The 19,055-nt window shown below is 38.4% G+C and overlaps 1 protein-coding gene across 1 annotated transcript in view; it reads right to left on the bottom strand.

Annotated features, from left to right (window-relative positions):
• grik4 (glutamate receptor, ionotropic, kainate 4) overlaps positions 1-19,055 on the bottom strand; it is a 1,015,986-nt gene that overhangs the window by 218,076 nt on the left and 778,855 nt on the right.

The following is a 19,055-nucleotide window of genomic DNA, read 5'->3' as shown; positions in this document are numbered from 1 at the left end:
CTTATAAGAACACTGAGGAACTTAGGAAACTAATTGTTGAAGCTTTGAAAGTGGAAATGTTTTATGCAGAGCTTCAGTCGTTCAACAGTCCGGGGTGCGTCGATAACAGTCCGGATGGTTCGCTTCCCCTTTGGTCCGGATGACACGATGTCGACTATTTCCAAAAACAATTTGAAATGTGGACTCTTCAGACCATAAAATACTTTTCCACTTTGCATCAGTCCATCTTAGATGATCTCGGGCCCAGAGAAGCCGGCGGCGTTTCTGGATGTTGTTGATAAATGGCTTTCGCTTTGCATAGTAGAGCTTTAACTTGCACTTACAGATGTAGCGACAAACTGTATTTAGTGACAGTGCTTTTCTGAAGTGTTCCGAAACCCATGTGGTGAGATCCTTGATGTCGGTTTTTGATACAGTGCCGTCTGAGGGATCGAAGGTCAGGGTCATTCAATGTTAGTTTTCGACCATGCCGCTTACGTGGAGTGATTTCTACAGATTCTCTGAACCTTTTTGTTAAGATCCGCTGCCCGGATCATATTATTTTTAGGTTTTTGAGTCATTTTGTATTATGTTCTGTTAGTGTTGGACTTCTTAAGTTCCTGGTTGCCCTTCCTTGTTTGTTTTGTTACCATAGTTACGTATTAATTTCACCTGCCGCTTATTCCAGACGCACACCTGTTTTTGTAATCACTGTGGTTATTTAAGGCTGCGTTCTCCAGTCAGTCGGTCTGGCTTCGTAGTTTGTGTTCAGACGACAAGTAACGACTTTTGTTCCCGGTTCTGTACTTGCTATCTTCCACGCTAGGCCTTTTATCTTCTAGCTCCCACGCTAGCTCTTTTGTTTTGCCTTTAGTGCTTTGAGCATTTTTTTCTTTGTTAGGGTCTGATTTATTTTTAAATAAATCATTTGTTCTCACCTTCACGCTGTGTCCGAGGCTCGTCGGCATCCTTGGGAGAACGAATCTGCATCACCATGTGACCAGGTCATTACACTTTTGATGATATTATGGAGCGTAGATGTTGAAATCCCTAAATTTCTTGCAATTGCACTTTGAGAAACGTTTGTTCTTAAACTGTTTGACTATTTGCTCACGCAGTTGTGGACAAAGGGGTGTACCTCGCCCCATCCTTTCTTGTGAAAGACTGAGCATTTTTTGGGAAGCTGTTTTTATACCCAATCATGGCACCCACCTGTTCCCAATTAGCCTGCACACCTGTGGGATGTTCCAAATAAGTGTTTGATGAGCATTCCTCAACTTTATCAGTATTTATTGCCACCTTTCCCAACTTCTTTGTCACATGTTGCTGGCATCAAATTCTAAAATTAATGATTATTTTCAAAAAAAAATGTTTGAGTTTGAACATGAAATATGTTGTCTTTGTAGCATATTCAACTGAATATGGCTTGAAAATGATTTGCAAATCATTGTATTCTGTTTATATTTACATCTAACACAATTTCCCAACTCATATGGAAACGGGGTTTGTATATTCATTTGTAAATGATAAAGCCGTTTTCTACCTTCAAGTTACTCAAAATGCTTTGACACTATATCCACATTCACCAATTCACACACCATGTTAGGCCCTAACCACAGGAGCGAGGGTGAAGTGTGTTGCCCAAGGACACAATGGACGTGACTAGGATGGCGGAAGGCGGGATCGAACCTGAAACCCTCAAGTTGCTGGCACGGGCGCTCCACCAGCCGAGCCTCGCAGTCCAATCCCCTGCTTCCTGTGCGCTCCCACGCTGCACTAGTTTTTGTCCTTAAATATACTTGTATCATCAATCAATGTTTACTTATTTAGCCCTAAATCACGAGTGTCTCAAGGGGCTCCAGAGGAGCATGTTCGGCAGCGCACATTTACGGAGTACTTACAAGCAGACAAATTGCGTGGATAAAAAAAAAGGGAGAATGGACGCATTTTGGCTGAAAAAATTAAATATAAAGATGAAGTTATAACACTGAAACGCCCTCGGGAAGAGGTGATTTAAGACATGGCTAGCTAGCGAGCGGCGAACATCCATTCTTACAAGTATCATCCCTGCAGGACAAGTAATAGCTAAACATGCTTCACTACAGACTGTAGGAGGATACAATAGCTAACTGCTAACAGCAAGATTGCATCCTGAATGTAAACAAATGCCATTGGTGGATCTACACCTGGCATCCCTGTAATGATACCAAGTATAATAATGTATCTAAGCAGGGGTGTCAAACTCAAACACAGAGTGGGCCAAAATTTAAAACGGAACAAAGCCGCGGGCCAATGTTGAACAAAACAACCTTATATTAGGGACCCAAACAAGTTCTGCATTAAATATTGAACAAGCAGGGCTTATATAACTTTATAGTGACATGCAAAATCCAGTTTTAAATAATAATAATTAAAAAATATCAATGGCATATCAAATTAAATTTAAATAAAAATTGAATGCCTCAATTCTATTTGCAGGCTTCTGAGGTAAATATCAAAATAAACTTTTTCCACAGGCTAATAATAAATTTGAAAATAAAACAACAATAATGAATGAGTCAAAGATTCAAGCCTTGAAGTAGCAAGAGAAAGTGCACGAATAAAACCTTAATTATTGCTCAGTTTGCTACACTGATTTGCTTTAACACTGAATATAGAACAAGCCAGGCTTATAACTTAATAGTGCAAAATCAACTTTTCAAAAAAACATCAATGGTATATTAAATACAATTTAAATAATACATGTATTGGCTCTTTTCTATTTGCAGCCATCTGAGGTAAATATCAACATTAACTTTTTCCACAGGCTAATAAATCTTAAAATAAAATAACAATGAGGTGGGCGGAGTTTGGTGGTAGTGGTTGGTGTATATTGTAGCGTCCCGGAAGAGTTAGTGCTGCAAGGGGTTCTGGGTATTTGTTCTGTTGTGTTTATGTTGTGTTACAGTGCGGATGTTCTCCCGAAATGTGTTTGTCATTCTTGTTCGGTGTGGCTTCACAGTGTGCCCCATATTTGTAAAAGTGTTAAAGATGTTTATATGGCCACCCTCAGTGTGACCTGTATGGCTGTTAACCAAGTATGCATTGCATTCACTTACGTGTGTAAAAGCCGCGTGTATTATGCGATTTGGCCGGCACGCTGTTTGCATGGAGGAAAAGCGGACGTGACAACATATTGTAGACAACGCTAAAGGTAGTGACTTTTAGGCACGCCCCTAATATTGTTGTCTGGGTGGAAATCAGTAGAAATTCAAGAGAATGGTTGGAAAATCGGGAGGGTTGGCAAGAATGAGTATTAGCGATGAATGGGGTGTTATAATACCGGCGGGCCAGCTCTAATGTTCATTTGATATTGCGTCAAGGGCCAAATGAAATTGCACGGCAGGCCAAATTTGGCCCGCGGGCCAGAGTTTGACACCCATGATCTAGTCGATGCTACTATGATGACATCAATATTGTTTATTGTTCCTTTTTTTGGAATTTATATTATGTTTATAAACTCAGAAAATATGTTCCTGGACACATGAGGACTTTGAATATGAACAATAAATGATTCTGTATCTATTTGGTATCAGATCGATACCTACATTTGTGGTATCATCTAGAACTAAAGTAAAGTATCCAAACAACAGAAGAATAATTATTACATTTTAACAGAAGTTTAGATAGAACATTTTAAAAGAGAAAGTAAGCAGATGTTAACAGTAAATGAACATGTGGATTAATAATCATTTTTTACAGCTTGTCCATCATAATAGAAAGATAAATGACACAATATGTTACTGCATAGGTCTAATTAGGAGCTTTTGTTTGTTTACTTACTACTTAACGACAAGTTTTGTTGTATGTTCACTATTTTATTTAAGGAAACATATATTTAACGTACCCTAAGATTTTGTGGTCAACCTTATTTAGAAAAGTAACGAAAAGTATCAAAACACATTTTGGTACTAAAATATTGGTATCGAGACAACACTATCAGGTTGTAACTTTTACTTTCTCAAAATATTTTTGTTGTTGTTTATAATAGTGTTTATAATAGTGTTTATAATAGTGTTTACAACGTCATGGAATAAATCCTTGGACATAGGAGGACAAGAAAAAATAAAGGACTTAAAAATATGATCAAACAAATCCATGTAATTGTCAAACTGTGGACTTTGGGGTTTGGATTGTTTTTCCGAGGCAAAGGAAAGTTGGCACGAGCGAGACGTGAATGTAAGTCCTTTTTTTTTTTAACACTAACTAACAAAAGGCAAACAAAAGGCGCGCACAATGGCGGAGAACAGGCTTGACTAATGATAACAAAAACTAGCACAAAGGCAGAACTATGGACAAAAACCAAAACTCAAAAACTGTGACATAAAAATTTTTTTTAAAAAAAACTTACGTGGCGTGGAGAGGGAAACTCGACAGAAGGAATAAACAGGCATGGCATGAAGGGAGTTGAGGTATAAAGTCGCCAGGCTGACCACTTGGCAACTACAGGTTTAAATACTAGAGATGATTAGTGCAAACAGGTGTGAGACATGAGGACAGGGGCGTGACATGAGGACAAGGTGAAAACTAATGAGTTGCTATGGTAACAAAACAAACCAGGAAATGCGAAAATAGGAACTGATTGACCAAAAAAAACCGAACATGACAAAAACAAAACATGATCCCATAGACGTGATAGTAATAAAAGAAAAAAAAAAGAACTTGTTTAAAAATGTTTAAATTATTTTTTAAAAGTCAACAACACCCACCTTGTGTACAGTAAATACATGTTGTCGGTATTGGTAATGTTTTTGGATTCGGCAGCATATAGTGAAGTGAATTATATTTATATAGCGCTTTTTCTCTAGTGACTCAAAGCGCTTTGCAGAGTGAAACCCAATATCTAATTTTTACATTTAAACCAGTGTGGGTGGCACTGGGAGCAGGTGGGTAAAGTGTCTTGCCCAAGGACACAACGGCAGTGACTAGGATGGCGGAAGCGGGTATCGAACCTGCAACCCTTAAGTTGCTGACACGGCCACTCTACCAACTGAGCTATGCCGCCCCTGATTATACGTACACTTACAGTAGGGAATGCATTCATATGGAACTCGCATTAGAGGAAGGTGGGGGGAGGGGGGTTGCCCACATATGCGGTCCTCTCCAAGGTTTCTCATAGTCATCATTGTCACCGACGTCCCACTGGAGTGAGTTTTTCCTTGCCCTTATGTGGGCTCTGTACCGAGGATGTCATTGAGGTTTGTGCAACCCTTTGAGACACTTGTGATTTGGGGCTATATAAATAAACATTGATGGTTAATAATTTTGAAATGCAGTCTGCTGAAAATGATGGAAAATGCCACTTTACACAGAAACTGACGATGTAGTCAATGTTTGAATTGCCACAAAACACATTTGACTATAATCGACACCCTACCGGCGTATGGTGACTAACATGTAAAGTGCACTCATTCAATTTGTCACGTTTCATGTGTCAGGTCGACTGTGACGAATGTAAAGAAATAATAAAGTGAAAACAAAGGATGGAGAGTGAATAATGTAGTTGGTAAACAGTCAAAAAAGCGGTGTCAGCTTGCCATCAACCTGCTTCAATTCCAAACTGAGGGAAAATAATATAGATGTTTCTTATTTTTGCTTTTAGGGGATGAGCCATTTTGCCTCTGCCTGGGGGGGGGGGTTGCCCACATATGCGGTCCTCTCCAAGGTTTCTCATAGTCATCATTGTCACTGTCACCGACGTCCCACTGGAGTGAGTTTTTCCTTGCCCTTATGTGGGCTCTGTACCGAGGATGTCGTTGTGGTTTGTGCAACCCTTTGAGACACTTGTGATTAGGGGCTATATAAACAAACATTGATGGTTAGTACTTTTGAAATGCAGTCTGCTAAAAATGATGGAAAATGCCACTTTACACAGAAACTGACGATGTAGTCAAAATTTGAATTGCCACAAAACACATTTGAATATAATCGACTAACGTGTAAAGTGCACCCCTTCAATTTGTCACGTTTCATGTGTCAGGTCGACTGTGACGAATGTAAAGAAATAATAAAGTGAAAACAAAGTATGGAGAGTGAATAATGTTGTTGATAAAGAGTCAAAAAAAGCGGTGTCAGTTTGGAATTGAAGCAGGTTGATAGCAAGCTGAGGGAGAATAATAGAGATGTTTCTTATTTTTGCTTTTAGGGGATGAGCCTGGGGGGTGCTTGGGGGGTGGGGGCACCAACAGGGGACAGGTGGAGATAGAGATGAGAAAGTGGAGGGTGGCGAGGAGTGAAGGCGGGTTTGGGGGGCCGGGGGGATGTTTCCTGAAGCCTAACCGAGGTGTCAGGAATCCAGATCCCCTCCAATCCCAGCAGCCCCTGTGCCATCTTGTGTTTGACAGCCTGACTGTCACCGAGCCCGGCAGCGGATGGTGAAGATAAGCAGGGATAGATGGATGGAAGACTGAGGTGGAAAAAAGGAGAATGTGTAAGGATGACATCTTTTAGTTTTTCTATCTCCCCCCCCATGCAAGATAAAGCACAAACCTACATCAAAAACTTTGATGACAAAAGTTACAATTTTGAGCGTTCTCTTTTCACACAGCAGCGGGTTTTAACCTTTTAAACAATTAACCTTTTGCTTAATTGTTTGGTGCAGAATACATGAAGCAGATGCTAACAGCTGGGGTCCTACAAAGGTGGACAAATTTGTCTTTGATCCAAAACGGGCTTTGCAGAGTTATGAGTTCTACACGCTTCCCATTGTAGTCTGAAAGCAGGATCTAATAAATTAATGTTTGCTTTTTGAGTTTCACTCGTTCAGTTTTGTACCATTAACTTTTACTAAGGGGCGGCATGGTGTAGTGCATGCGTGTCAAACTCTGGCCTGCAGGCCAATACTGGCCCGCCGTGTAATTTAATTTGGCCCTTGAGGCAATATCAATTTAGCATTAGAGCTGGCCCGCCGGTGTTCTACAGCTTCAGTGCCGCTGTAACACCGCTAATACTCATACTTGCCAACCCTCCTCATTTTCCCGATAGACTCCCGAAGTTCAGGGCCCCTCCCGAAAATCTCCCGGGGCAACCATTCTCCCGAATTTCTACCGATTTCCACCTGGACAACTATATTGGGGGCGTGCATTTAAGGCACTGCCTTTAGCGTTCTCTACAACCTGTCGTCACGTCCGCTTTTCCTCCAAACTAACAGCGTGTCACATAATATTTGTGGCTTTTACACACACACACACACACACACACACACACACACACACACACACACACACACACACACACACACACACACACACACACACACACACACACACACACACACACACACACACACACACACGTGAATGCAAGTCATACTAGGTCAACAGCCATACAGGTCACACTGAGGGTGGCCGTATAAACAACTTAAGCACCGTTACAAATATGCGCCACACTGTGAACCCACACCAAACAAGAATGACAAACACATTCTGGGTGAACATCCACAGCGTAACACAACAGAACAAATACCCAGAACCCCTTGGAGCACTAAATCTTCCGGGAAACTTCCAGCAAACTGAGCAATAATTAATGTTTTATTCATGCATTTTCTTTTGCTACTTCAAGGCTTGAATGTTTGGTTCATTCATTGTTATTTTATTTTCAAATGTATTATTAGCCTGTGGAAAAAATTTGATATTTACCTCAAAAGATTGCAAATAGAAAAAAAGGCATACAATTTTTATTTACATTTTATTTGATATGCCGTTGATATTTTTTTAATTATTATTATTTATATTTGAAACTGGATTTTGCATGTCACTAAAGTTATATAAGCCTTGCTTGTTCAATATTCAATGCAAAACTTGTTTGGGTCCCTATTAAAAGGTTAATTAGTTCAACTTTGGCCCGCGGCTTTGTTCCGTTTAAAATGTTGGCCCACTCTGTATTTGAGTTTGACACCCCTGGTGTAGTGGGTAGAGCGGCCGTGCCAGAAACCTGAGGGTTGCAGGTCCGCTTCCCACCTATTGACATCCAAATAGGTGTCGTTGTGTCCTTGGGCAGGACACTTCACCCTTTGCCCCCGGTGCCACTCACACCCACTCACACAGGTGAATGAATGAATGATTGGTGGTGGTCGGAGGGGCCGTAGGTGCAAACTGGCAGCCACGCTTCCGTCAGTCTACCCAGGGCAGCTGTGGCTACAGATGTAGCTTACCACCACCAGGTGTGAATGAATGATGGGTTCCCACTTCTCTGTGAGCGCTTTGAGTATCTAGTATAGAAAATCGCGATATAAATCTAATCCATTATTATTATTATTAAACCTTCAGAGGGTATGGTATGGACTGGAGCAACAAAATTTGCAAACTTAATTTAATTGATTACCTTGATGTTTTTTTTTCCGTGGTGTGCAATACGGATGTCAGGTTGAGTTTGTGACGAACCCAAGATGCAGAGAAGACGCAGGCTTTGTGCAGGTAAACATGATTTAATTTAACACTAAACAAAACAAAGGGTACAAACAAAAGGCGCGCACGAGGTGGATAACAAACTTGGCTATGAACAAAAACACTTACTGTGACAGGAAGGAACTATGGCATGAACAGAGTGAGCAGAAGTAGACACGGCTACAACGCAAAGTAATAATGACATTGACAGGTAGTGGTGACAAGAGGTAATGACAATAATCCAGCACTGACTGGAGGAGAAAACAGGTCTAAATAGTGGCTGGCTGATTGACACCAGGTGTGGCAGGTGCCAATCAGCCACAGCTGAGGGGACACAGCACTCAGGGAGACAAACAGGAAACCGAACCAAAATAAGAGTGCTGACAGGAACTAAAGACAGAAACAAAGACAAAGGCAGAGGAAAAACTAGGACATTAGACCAAACTGTCAGGTACAAACCTGACAACGGATGTGATGAATAAAAGTATATCCTGTCTAGGGCAGATATGGTCTTTTATTAATATCTGGATATTTTTAAGCCATGTCACGATACACCATATATATCTCCATATTTTGCCTTAGCTTTGAATGCACCATTGATGCATATAATCAGTGTCTACATTAAAACATTATTCTTCATACTGCACTAATATATGCTACTTTAAACTCTCATGCAGAGGGAAATCCAACTAAGTCAATTGACCAAAAGTGTATTTATGACACAGTTATTAATCGGTTGCAAAAACATTCATGTCATTTCCAAAAGAGAAAGTGCAAGATTTCCGGAGACATTATAAAACAAGCTATTATTGCACTTTTGTGCATGATGTCACTAAGATGACATATCAAAACAACACTAATTTAAAGTCCAGCTATTAGCTCGTCTGTTTTCATCGCATGATTCCACAGTAATCTGGACATCCGTGTTGCTAAATCTTTTGCAATTTGTTCAATGGACAATGGAAACATCAAAGAAGAAAGCTGTAGGTGGGAAGCGGTGTATTGCAGCGCCTTTAGCAACACAAACACAGCGGTGTTTCATTGTTTACATTCCCGAAAGATGACGGTGAAGCTTTACTATGGAACAGAGCGGTCAAGCGAACACGGTTGGATTGGACCAGACACACAAAGTACAGTGTATTATGCAGCGATCATTTCGAAAGATCGTGTTCGAAGAGGGTCCCTTGCGAATGGCATAGATGGGCATCGCCACCACCCGTCGACTGGTGCTGAAGAAAGGTGCGGGGCCGACCTTCAGGTTGTACAGGTACGACCATATAATCTCAGTAAAACACTAGTAACACAATAAGCAGATAAGGGATTTTCCAGAATCATCCTAGTAAATGTGTCTAATAACATCTGAACCGCTCCCACTGCCCATTATTCTTGTTTTTTTCTTTCTAGTCCTTCACTCTCACTTTCCTCATCCACAAATCTTTCATTCTCACTCAAATTAATGGGGAAATCGTCGCTTTCTCGGTCCGAATCGCTCTTGCTGCTGGTGGCCATGATTGTAAACAATGTTCAGATGTGAGGAGCTCCACAACCCGTGACATCACGCGCACATCGTCTGCTACTTCCGGTACAGGCAAGGCTTTTTTATTAGCCACCAAAAGTTGTGAACTTTATGGTGGATGTTCTCTACTAAATCCTTTCAGCAAAAATATGGCAATATCAGGAAATGATGAAGTATGACACATAGAATGGACCTGCTATCCCCGTTTAAATAAGAACATCTCATTTCAGTAGGCCTTTAAGAAAATTACTCATTAAGAACAGATCGTAGTTTACTCCACGGTTTGATCATATGTGTTTTTTTCTCATATTTGTGCACCCTTTGGCTCAAATCAATCGCATTTTAGAAAAATAAGCCAGTGAGTCGAAGGATAGGTTTAATACTGAATATCTATTTATCCATGCACGCTGCAAGGAAAAAACTAATAAATCATGTTTTGGCTTGAACACCATTACAGCAGGTGTGTCCAAACTTTTTCCACAGAGGGCCGCACACGGAAACATTTAAGCATGCGGGGGACACAATTTGATATTTTTCATTTTCAAACCATAACAAAATATATGGATTTTTTTTTTTTTTAATCCTTAGGGCTCCTGGGGTGCATAGAGGGTCTCAGTCACTAAAATGTTAAAAATAAGTCAAATTATTATTTATTTTTATTTATTTAATGCTTACAGTAAATCTCTATATAAACTTGTGGTTGATATGAAATAAAACAAATACGGTTTTATGCGTTTTCTGTCAAAGGCAGCTTTTTTTATATAGCAAAACTGAAATATGCAGTATTTAGATGGATAGATAGATAGATAGATAGTACTTTATTGATTCCTTCAAGAGAGTTCCTTTATTTAGCAATTTAAGCCCTCAAAGATCAATAATGCAGGACACCGTTGATTTTAATTAAATATTTTTGATTAATCACAGTGAAAAGTTAAATAAAATCCTAATAAATATGTTTAAGATCCAAAAGGTTTCCCACTCATAAAGTGATGCATTATAATTATTATGATTTTTTTTTTTACTTTTAACACTTAAATTTCAAGATCAACTTCCAATATTTCTGTTGATTTTAAGTTTGAACTATTATTTTGTTTGTTTTATGCTCTTTGGTCAAAACTTTGATGTTTTTATATGGCAACCACACAACATATGCAATTTTTTCCCCCACATAAAACATTTTAAAGTGATAATTTTTCAGTAATAATTCATTATGACTTCGATTTTTTTTGTCCTTTTTTTTGGAGCAATGGAAAAAAAAAGAAAAAGACAAAAGGGGGGAAAAAATGCCTGCATGGCAGCTTTGTGTCAACATTTCCACTTTTTCTCTTTAGATTTCACCTAATTCCATTTTTTTTTTAATGTTTTTTTTAAATATTTGCAATACTATCAATTTTGCAATTTTAGCAGAATGTGTGGCGGGCCGGTAAACGATTAGCTGCGGTCCGCAAATGGCCCCCCGGGCCCGCGCTTTGGACCCCCCTGCATTACAGGGAGGTCAGGAATGTAATATTTTCAGATTTGAAGAAAAAAAAGAGCTTGTGTTTGTATGCTAATTTGAGAATGAAGATGCCGCTAACTGTGTTAGTGCACTAATTTTCCACATTTGGACTCACTACTGTGAGTCTGTCTTTTACCCGTCCCATTTGGGACTGACCATATAATTACTGGCTAATTGCGCTTTAGCAGATCATTAGAGGCAGCGCTGTGAAAACCAGACCGTCGTTATGTCAACACACGCAGTCATAAGGGCACCGAAAACGAGAGCGCTATATTTGTGAGCACATTTTCAACAGAGATTAGGGCCTTTCACGACAGAATGATGCTCTCTCGCATACTAAACCAGGCAGGCAGGAATTGGGCACGGCCCAGTGGAGGACAATTAGCTCCAAGAGATAGAAGATGGGGGAATAAAACAAAACAAAAGCCCTCCACAGTGTAAATATCAATACGTGTGTGTTGTATTTTCATTCCACAGATGGCCTCTGTGGTATTGTTATGGATCAGGATGTCATTTGCTCACATAATGGACCATTGCAGTCTGTGCTCGATACATATTTGTTCTGAATAACCAGTCAGGGACTGATCTACTCAAATCCCCCAAAATTGCGTGTGCAAACATAAAAAAGCGTGTTTTATTAGTGGGTGTGTTATGTGTGATCTACTGAAACCACGCAAACAATTGATAACTGACGCAGACCGCTCTGTTAAGATTAGTTTTTTTTGTTATATATGAGTTGTGAAGGGGCTTCACGGTGGCAGAGGGGTTAGTGCGTCTGCCTCACAATACGAAGTTCCTGCAGTCCTGGGTTCAAATCCAGGCTCGGGATCTTTCTGTGTGGAGTTTGCATGTTCTCCCCGTGAATGCGTGGGTTCCCTCCGGGTACTCCGGCTTCCTCCCACTTCCAAAGACATGCACCTGGGGATAGGCCCCTCCCACCTCCAAAGACATGCACCTGGGGATAGGTTGATTGGCAACACCAAATTGGCCCTAGTGTGTGAATGTTGTCTGTCTATCTGTGTTGGCCCTGCGATGAGGTGGCGACTTGTCCAGGGTGTACCCCGCCTTCCGCCCGATTGTAGCTGAGATAGGCGCCAGCGCCCCCGCGACTCCAAAAGGGAACAAGCGGTAGAAAATGGATGGATGGATGAGTTGTGAAATTCTGTTAGATGTAAATATAAACAGAATACAATGATTTGCAAATAATGTTCAACCCATATTCAGTTGAATATGCTACAAAGACAACATATTTGACGTTCGAACTCATAAACTTAATTTTTTTTTTTTTTTGCAAATAATTAACTTAGAATTCCATGGCTGCAACACGTGCCAAAGTAGTTGGGAAAGGGCATGTTCACCACTGTGTTACATCACCTTTTCTTTTAACAACGCTCAATAAACGTTTGGGAACTGAGGAAACTAATTGTTGAAGCTTTGAAAGTGGAATTCTCTACCATTCTTGTTTGATGGACAGATTAAGTTGTTCAACAGTCCGGGGTCTTGTTGTCGTATTTTACGCTTCATAAAGCACCACATATTTTTGATGATAGACAGGTCTGGACTGCAGGCGGGCCAGGAAAGTACCTGCACTCTTTTAGTACGAAGACACACTGTTGTAACAAGGGGCTTGGCATTGTCCTGCTGAAATAAGCAGGGGCGTCCATGATGCAACATATGTTCCTCCAAAACCTGTATGGACCATTCGGAATTAATGGTGCCTTCAAATATGTGTAAATTACCCATGCCTTGGGCACTAATACACCCCCATACCATCACAGATGCTGGCTTTTCAACTTTGCGCCCTAAACAATCCGGATGGTTAGTTTCCTCTTTGTTCCGGAGTACACCACGTCCTCTGTTTCCAAATATAATTTGAAATGTGGACTCTTCAGACCTCAGAACACTTTTCCACTTTAAATCAGTCCATCTTAGATGAGCTCGGGCCCAGCGAAGCCAGCGGCGTTCCTGGGTGTTGTTGATAAATGGGTTTTGCTTTGCATAGCAGAGGTTTAACTTGCACTTACAGATGTAGCGACCAACTGTAGTTACTGACAGTGGTTTTATGAAGTGTTCCAGAGCCCATGTGGTGATATCCTTTACACACTGATGTCGGTTTTTGATGCAGTACCGCCTGAGGGATCAAAGGTCTGTAATATTATCTTTTACATGCAGGGATTTCTCCAAATTCTCTGAACCTTTTGATGATTTTATGGACCGTAGATGGTAAAATCCCTAAATTCCTTGCAATAGCTCGTTGAGAAATGTTGTTCTAAAACTGTTCGACAATTTGCTTACAAAGTGGTGACCCTCACCCCATCCTTGTCTGTGAATTTCTTAACATTTCATGGAAGCTGCTTTTATACCCAATCATGGCACCCACCTGTTCCCAATTAGCCTGCACACCTGTGGGATGTTCCAAATAAAAGTTTGATGAGCATTCCTCAACTTTTTCATTATTTATTGCCACCTTTCCCAACTTCTTTGTCACGTGTTGCTGGCATCAAATTCTAAAGTTAATGATTATTTGCAAAAAAAAAATGTTTATGAGTTTGAACATCAAATATGTTGTCTTTGTAGCATATTCAACTGAATATGGCTTGAAAAGGATTTGCAAATCATTGTATTCTGTTTATATTTACATCTAACACCATTTCCCAACTCATATGGAAACGTGGCTTGTAAGACCACGCGTTGAATCGATAACTGATGCAGACCGCTCTATTAAGATGAGTTATTTTGTCGTACTATAGGGCTTTCACTACTGCACATTTATGTTGTCAATGTTTCCATCAATGTTTATTTATATAGCCCTAAATCCCAAGTGTCTCAAAAGGTCTGCACAAGCCACAACAACATCCTCAGTTCAGAGCCCACAAAAGGGCAAGGAAAAACTCAGAACCCAGTGGGATGTCAATATGATTGATAATGAGAAACATTGGAGAGGACCGCAGATGTGGGTGACCCCTAACACCCCCTCCCCCACAACCCCAAAAAATACAAAAATAATTTACAAAAAATACAATATAAATATATTTTGATTACATTTTAGAAAATTATGACTTGATTTAGAATGGTTAATAAAATAAGAATTGCAATTCGTCTGTGAATCAATTTTTTGTGCACCCCAAATAAATTAATTGATCATTAACAGTGATACTTGTTGACACTTCGGCCTTAAACATAAATGAAAAGTTCAAATAAAACTTACCAAATCAAAAGTGAAACTTTCACTTGTTACCTGATGAGATTTTCCACATTATGAATTATTATACTCCTTTGACCACCATAACCAACATGAACATGAAATAAATGAAAACTAAAACAAGGGGAAACTTTGTCGGGTGTTGTTGACTAAATCAACCAACTCAGTGCCTATTTTTTTTTTTTTTTCCCATTTCCAATGTTATCATACTCCTAACTGTGGGGGTTTGCTATGTTTTGAAACATATACACATCTTTCTCGGGGCAATTTAGAAGCTGTCCTGCAGTTTACTTTAGTTTATTAAGGATCCCCATTAGTCTACACCGCAGTGGAGACTATTCTTCCTGGGAAGAATATTGTAAATACACACCGCAGTGTGTATTTACAATAGGGTTTTATGGTACTAGTATAGTACCGCGATATTAATTAATTATATACGGTACTATACCGTCTCTGAAAAGTTTTGGTCCACCAACCCAGCGCCCACCGTCGTCGTTACCGTCATGGCATTGCTGAGCGGACAAGCATATTCGGCAGCGCACAATCACAGAGTACTTACAAGCAGACACAGAGTGAAGGCAGAAAAAGGGAGAACGGACGCATTTTGGCTTAAAAAGTAAAGGTGAAGTTATTACACCGACCCTCAGGAAGTGGTGCTTTAAGACATGACTATCTAGCTAGCGGCTAAAGTCCAACCCCAGTGGGCAGTGTTTTAGCTACGTCTGAATCACTAATCCTTGCCTCCATGGCGACAAATAAAGTATTTTTTTACAAGTAGTATTATCACTGCAGGACGAAGAATACCTAAACATGCTTCACTACACACCGTAGTTCACCCGCGTCAAAATGTAAACAAACGCCATTGGTGGATCTACACCTAACATCCACTGTAATGATACCAAGTACAGTAGCGTATCTAGTCGATACTACTATGATTATGTCGATATTTTTTGGCATCACGACATATTATCTTTTATTGATATTATGTTTATATACTCAGAACATATTTTTCCCTGGACACATGAGGATTTTGAATATCATCAAAGTATGATCCTGTAACTACTTGGTATCAGATTGATACCCAAATTTGTGGTATCATCCAAAACTAATGTAAAGTATCAAACAACAGAAGAATAAGTGATTATTATATTTCAACAGAAGTGTAGATAGAACATGTGAAAGTCAGCAGATATTAATAGTAAATGAACAAGTAGATCAGGGGTCACCATCAGATGAGTCGCCCGCTGGCCTGTTCTAAAAATAGCTGAAATAGCAGCACTTACCAGTGAGCTGCCTCTAATTTTTAAATTGTATTTATTTACTAGCAAGCTGGTCTCTATTTGCTCGACATTTTTGATTCTGAGAGAGACAAAACTAAAATAGAATTTGAAAATCCAAGAAAATATTTTAAAGACTTGGTCTTCACTTTTTTAAATGGATTCATTTGTTTTTTTACTTTGCTTCTTATAAGTTTAAGAAAGACAATTTTAGAGAGAAAATACAACTTTAAAAATGATTTTAGGATTTTTAAACACATATTCCTTTTTACCTTTTAAAGTCATTCCTCTTCTTTTCTGACAATTTAAATCAATGTTCAAGTATTTTTTTTTATTGTATCCATCAATCCATCCATTTACTACCGCTTATTCCATTTTATTGTAAAGAGTAATAAATACATATTAAATTAATTCTTCATTTTAGCTTGTTTTTTTTCAAATAAGAATATTTGTGAAATATTTCTTCAAACTTATGATTAAAATAAATAAAATATTCTGGCAAATCTAGAAAATCTGTAGGAGCAAATTTAAGTCTTTTGAATTTCTTTTAAAATTTTTGTTCTGGAAAATCTAGAAGAAATAATGATTTGTCTTTGTTAGAAATATAGCTTGGTCCAATTTGTTATACATTCCAACAAAATGCAGATTGGATTTTAACCTATTTAAAACATGTCATCAAAATTCTAAAATTAATCTTAATCAGCAAAAATTACTAATGATGTTCCATAATTTATTTTTCAAATGTTTTCCAAAAAATATAAATTAGGAATTTTTTCTCAAATTTTTTTCAGGTGAATTTTGAATTTTAAAGAGTCGAAATTGAAGATAAACTATGTCTCAAAATTTAATTTTCTTTTTTTTTTCCTGTTTTCTCCTCTTTTAAACCGTTCAATTAAGTGTTTTTTCATCATTTATTCTCTACAAAAAACTTTCCGTAAAAGGAAAAAAAATGTACGACGGAATGACAAACAGTAATACCCATTTATATACATATATATATATATATAGATTTATTTATTAAAAATACAATGAGCAAATTGGCTATTTCAGGCAATTTATTTAAGTGTGTATCAAACTGGTAGCCCTTTGCATTAATCAGTACCCAAGAAGTAGCTCTTGCTTTCAAAAAGGTTGGTGATCCCTTAAGTAGATTAGTAATTCATTTTCTACCACTTGTCCTTAATTATTCTGACAAAATTAATAGTGTTATTGCATATGTTAGCATTTAAATTAGGAGCCTTTGTTTTTTACTTAAAGACAAGTTGTCTCATATGTTCACTATTTTATTTCAGGACCAACTTGCAATAATAAACATATGTTTAATGTACCCTAATATTTGTTTGTTAAAATCAAGGCAATAATGCCATTTTTTGTGGTCCCCTTTATTTAGAAAAGTATCAAAACAATTCTGGTACCAACACTAATCAGTACACACATTTTTAGCACACTTTCTCATGGTAGATGCTGGCACTAACTATTTACATATCACAGACACCACAACACATTCTGCTTTGTAAACCCACCCACAACAGTGCTTCTGCGACCTGGATAGGACAAAACACCTAACAAGGCCCTCAGTGTTGACTTAAATGTTGAATAATGAGCTCCCGAGAGGACTGATGCAGGAACGTCACCATCCTGAAGACATCACTTCCCTATCCACGCTCACGAAGAAGCCTTAAACACAACTTCAAAAGCCGGATACAACAAAAAGTGAGACATCTTTTCGAGTCCGGCAGATTCCTTGAATGTGTCCCCAGGCCACAGTTCTAAAGGGTAAGGAGGACTCCTGGGAACTGGAGGATTACCTGTTGGACTGCCGGTTCCCCTTCAGACATGCTGAGACGGCCAACACACAGTCCTTCAAAAAGTGATACTGCGCGTATTAAAAGCTTTTTGTTTTTTGAGCCCCCAATGATGGATGACTGCAAGTCAGGGGTGTCCAAAGTGCGGCCCGCAGATCATTTTTTTATCGGCCCCACAACACATTTTAAAAACACGATTGAAAAATTTTTAAAATGTAAAAAGTGATATAAAAGAGCAAACAGGTGAAATGTAACAAGAAAATGTTGCAATGTTTAATCTAATAACACAAAGCTGCCATGCAGGCTGTTTCTTTCTTTAAAAAATAATAATGAATCAAAATCAATGTCATTATGAATTATTCACCTATTCAAGGCTCCAATTAGGTCACGTTAAATGTTCCACTTTCACATATTTTGTGTTTGCTATATAAAAAACGGAGCTGTTTTTTTTTTTTTAAAGAAGGTTCTAAAAAGAACAAAGAAAAAAGATAAACAACAATTAAACTTATAATTGACGGATAGATCTGAAGTTGATCTCGAGATTATTGTGTTAAAAGTAAACAGTAAAATGAATGTATAATTTAATTTTTAACACTTTAATGAGTGGGACCCTTTTGGATCCCCGATCATTTTAGTGTGATTTGTTTTTAATGTCATTGCTCAAAAAAAAAAAAAGTCATTAAAATCAATGGTGTTATGAGTTATTGACTTTTTTTTAATGCTCCAATTATTATATAATCTCAAATATTCCCCTTAAAAAAAATATTGGGTGAAAATATTGCATATTTTGTGATTTCTTTCCCAAAAAAAAATGGGTTTTTTGTGACAAAAATAGCATACAACTTAAATCTTTAAAATCATTATATTAACAGATGGACCTAATGTTGATTTAGAGATTTAAAACTTGAATAATAATACAAAAAAACATACTGAATAAAAACACATTTTTAATATTTTTTTTGACCAATACCCTTTGGAGTCCCTGGGATCAAACCTGAGTGGAGGCCGAAATGTATATTTTTCATAAAAATATTGATTTTTCAGTGTGCGACCCTCATTGGATAAAGTTTGGACACCCCTGCTGTATGTGCACTGGGAATCTCTGGCTCCCTCAAAATGCGAAATTATTCGGTTCACAATAAAGATAATATCTCCATGTGTTGATGGTGCAATGGGGTTGAAACAAAAACAAGGACAAATATGTTGCATAGCTTATATTTTGCATATTTGCTACTCAGTTTGCTTGTGATATTTTGTGATATTTGCAAAGAGCAAAATTTAACGTGCCTTACAGGATGATAGCGGTTTTGTTTGAAGGCATTGCAAAACTTGGGCCCGACTCTGTAACAATCCAA

The sequence above is a fragment of the Nerophis ophidion genome, linkage group LG18 (assembly GCF_033978795.1).
Source record: "Nerophis ophidion isolate RoL-2023_Sa linkage group LG18, RoL_Noph_v1.0, whole genome shotgun sequence".
Taxonomy (NCBI): Eukaryota; Metazoa; Chordata; class Actinopteri; order Syngnathiformes; family Syngnathidae; genus Nerophis; species Nerophis ophidion.
The sequence above is the reverse complement of the archived record's forward strand: the minus strand, read 5'-3'. Positions and strand labels throughout refer to the sequence as shown.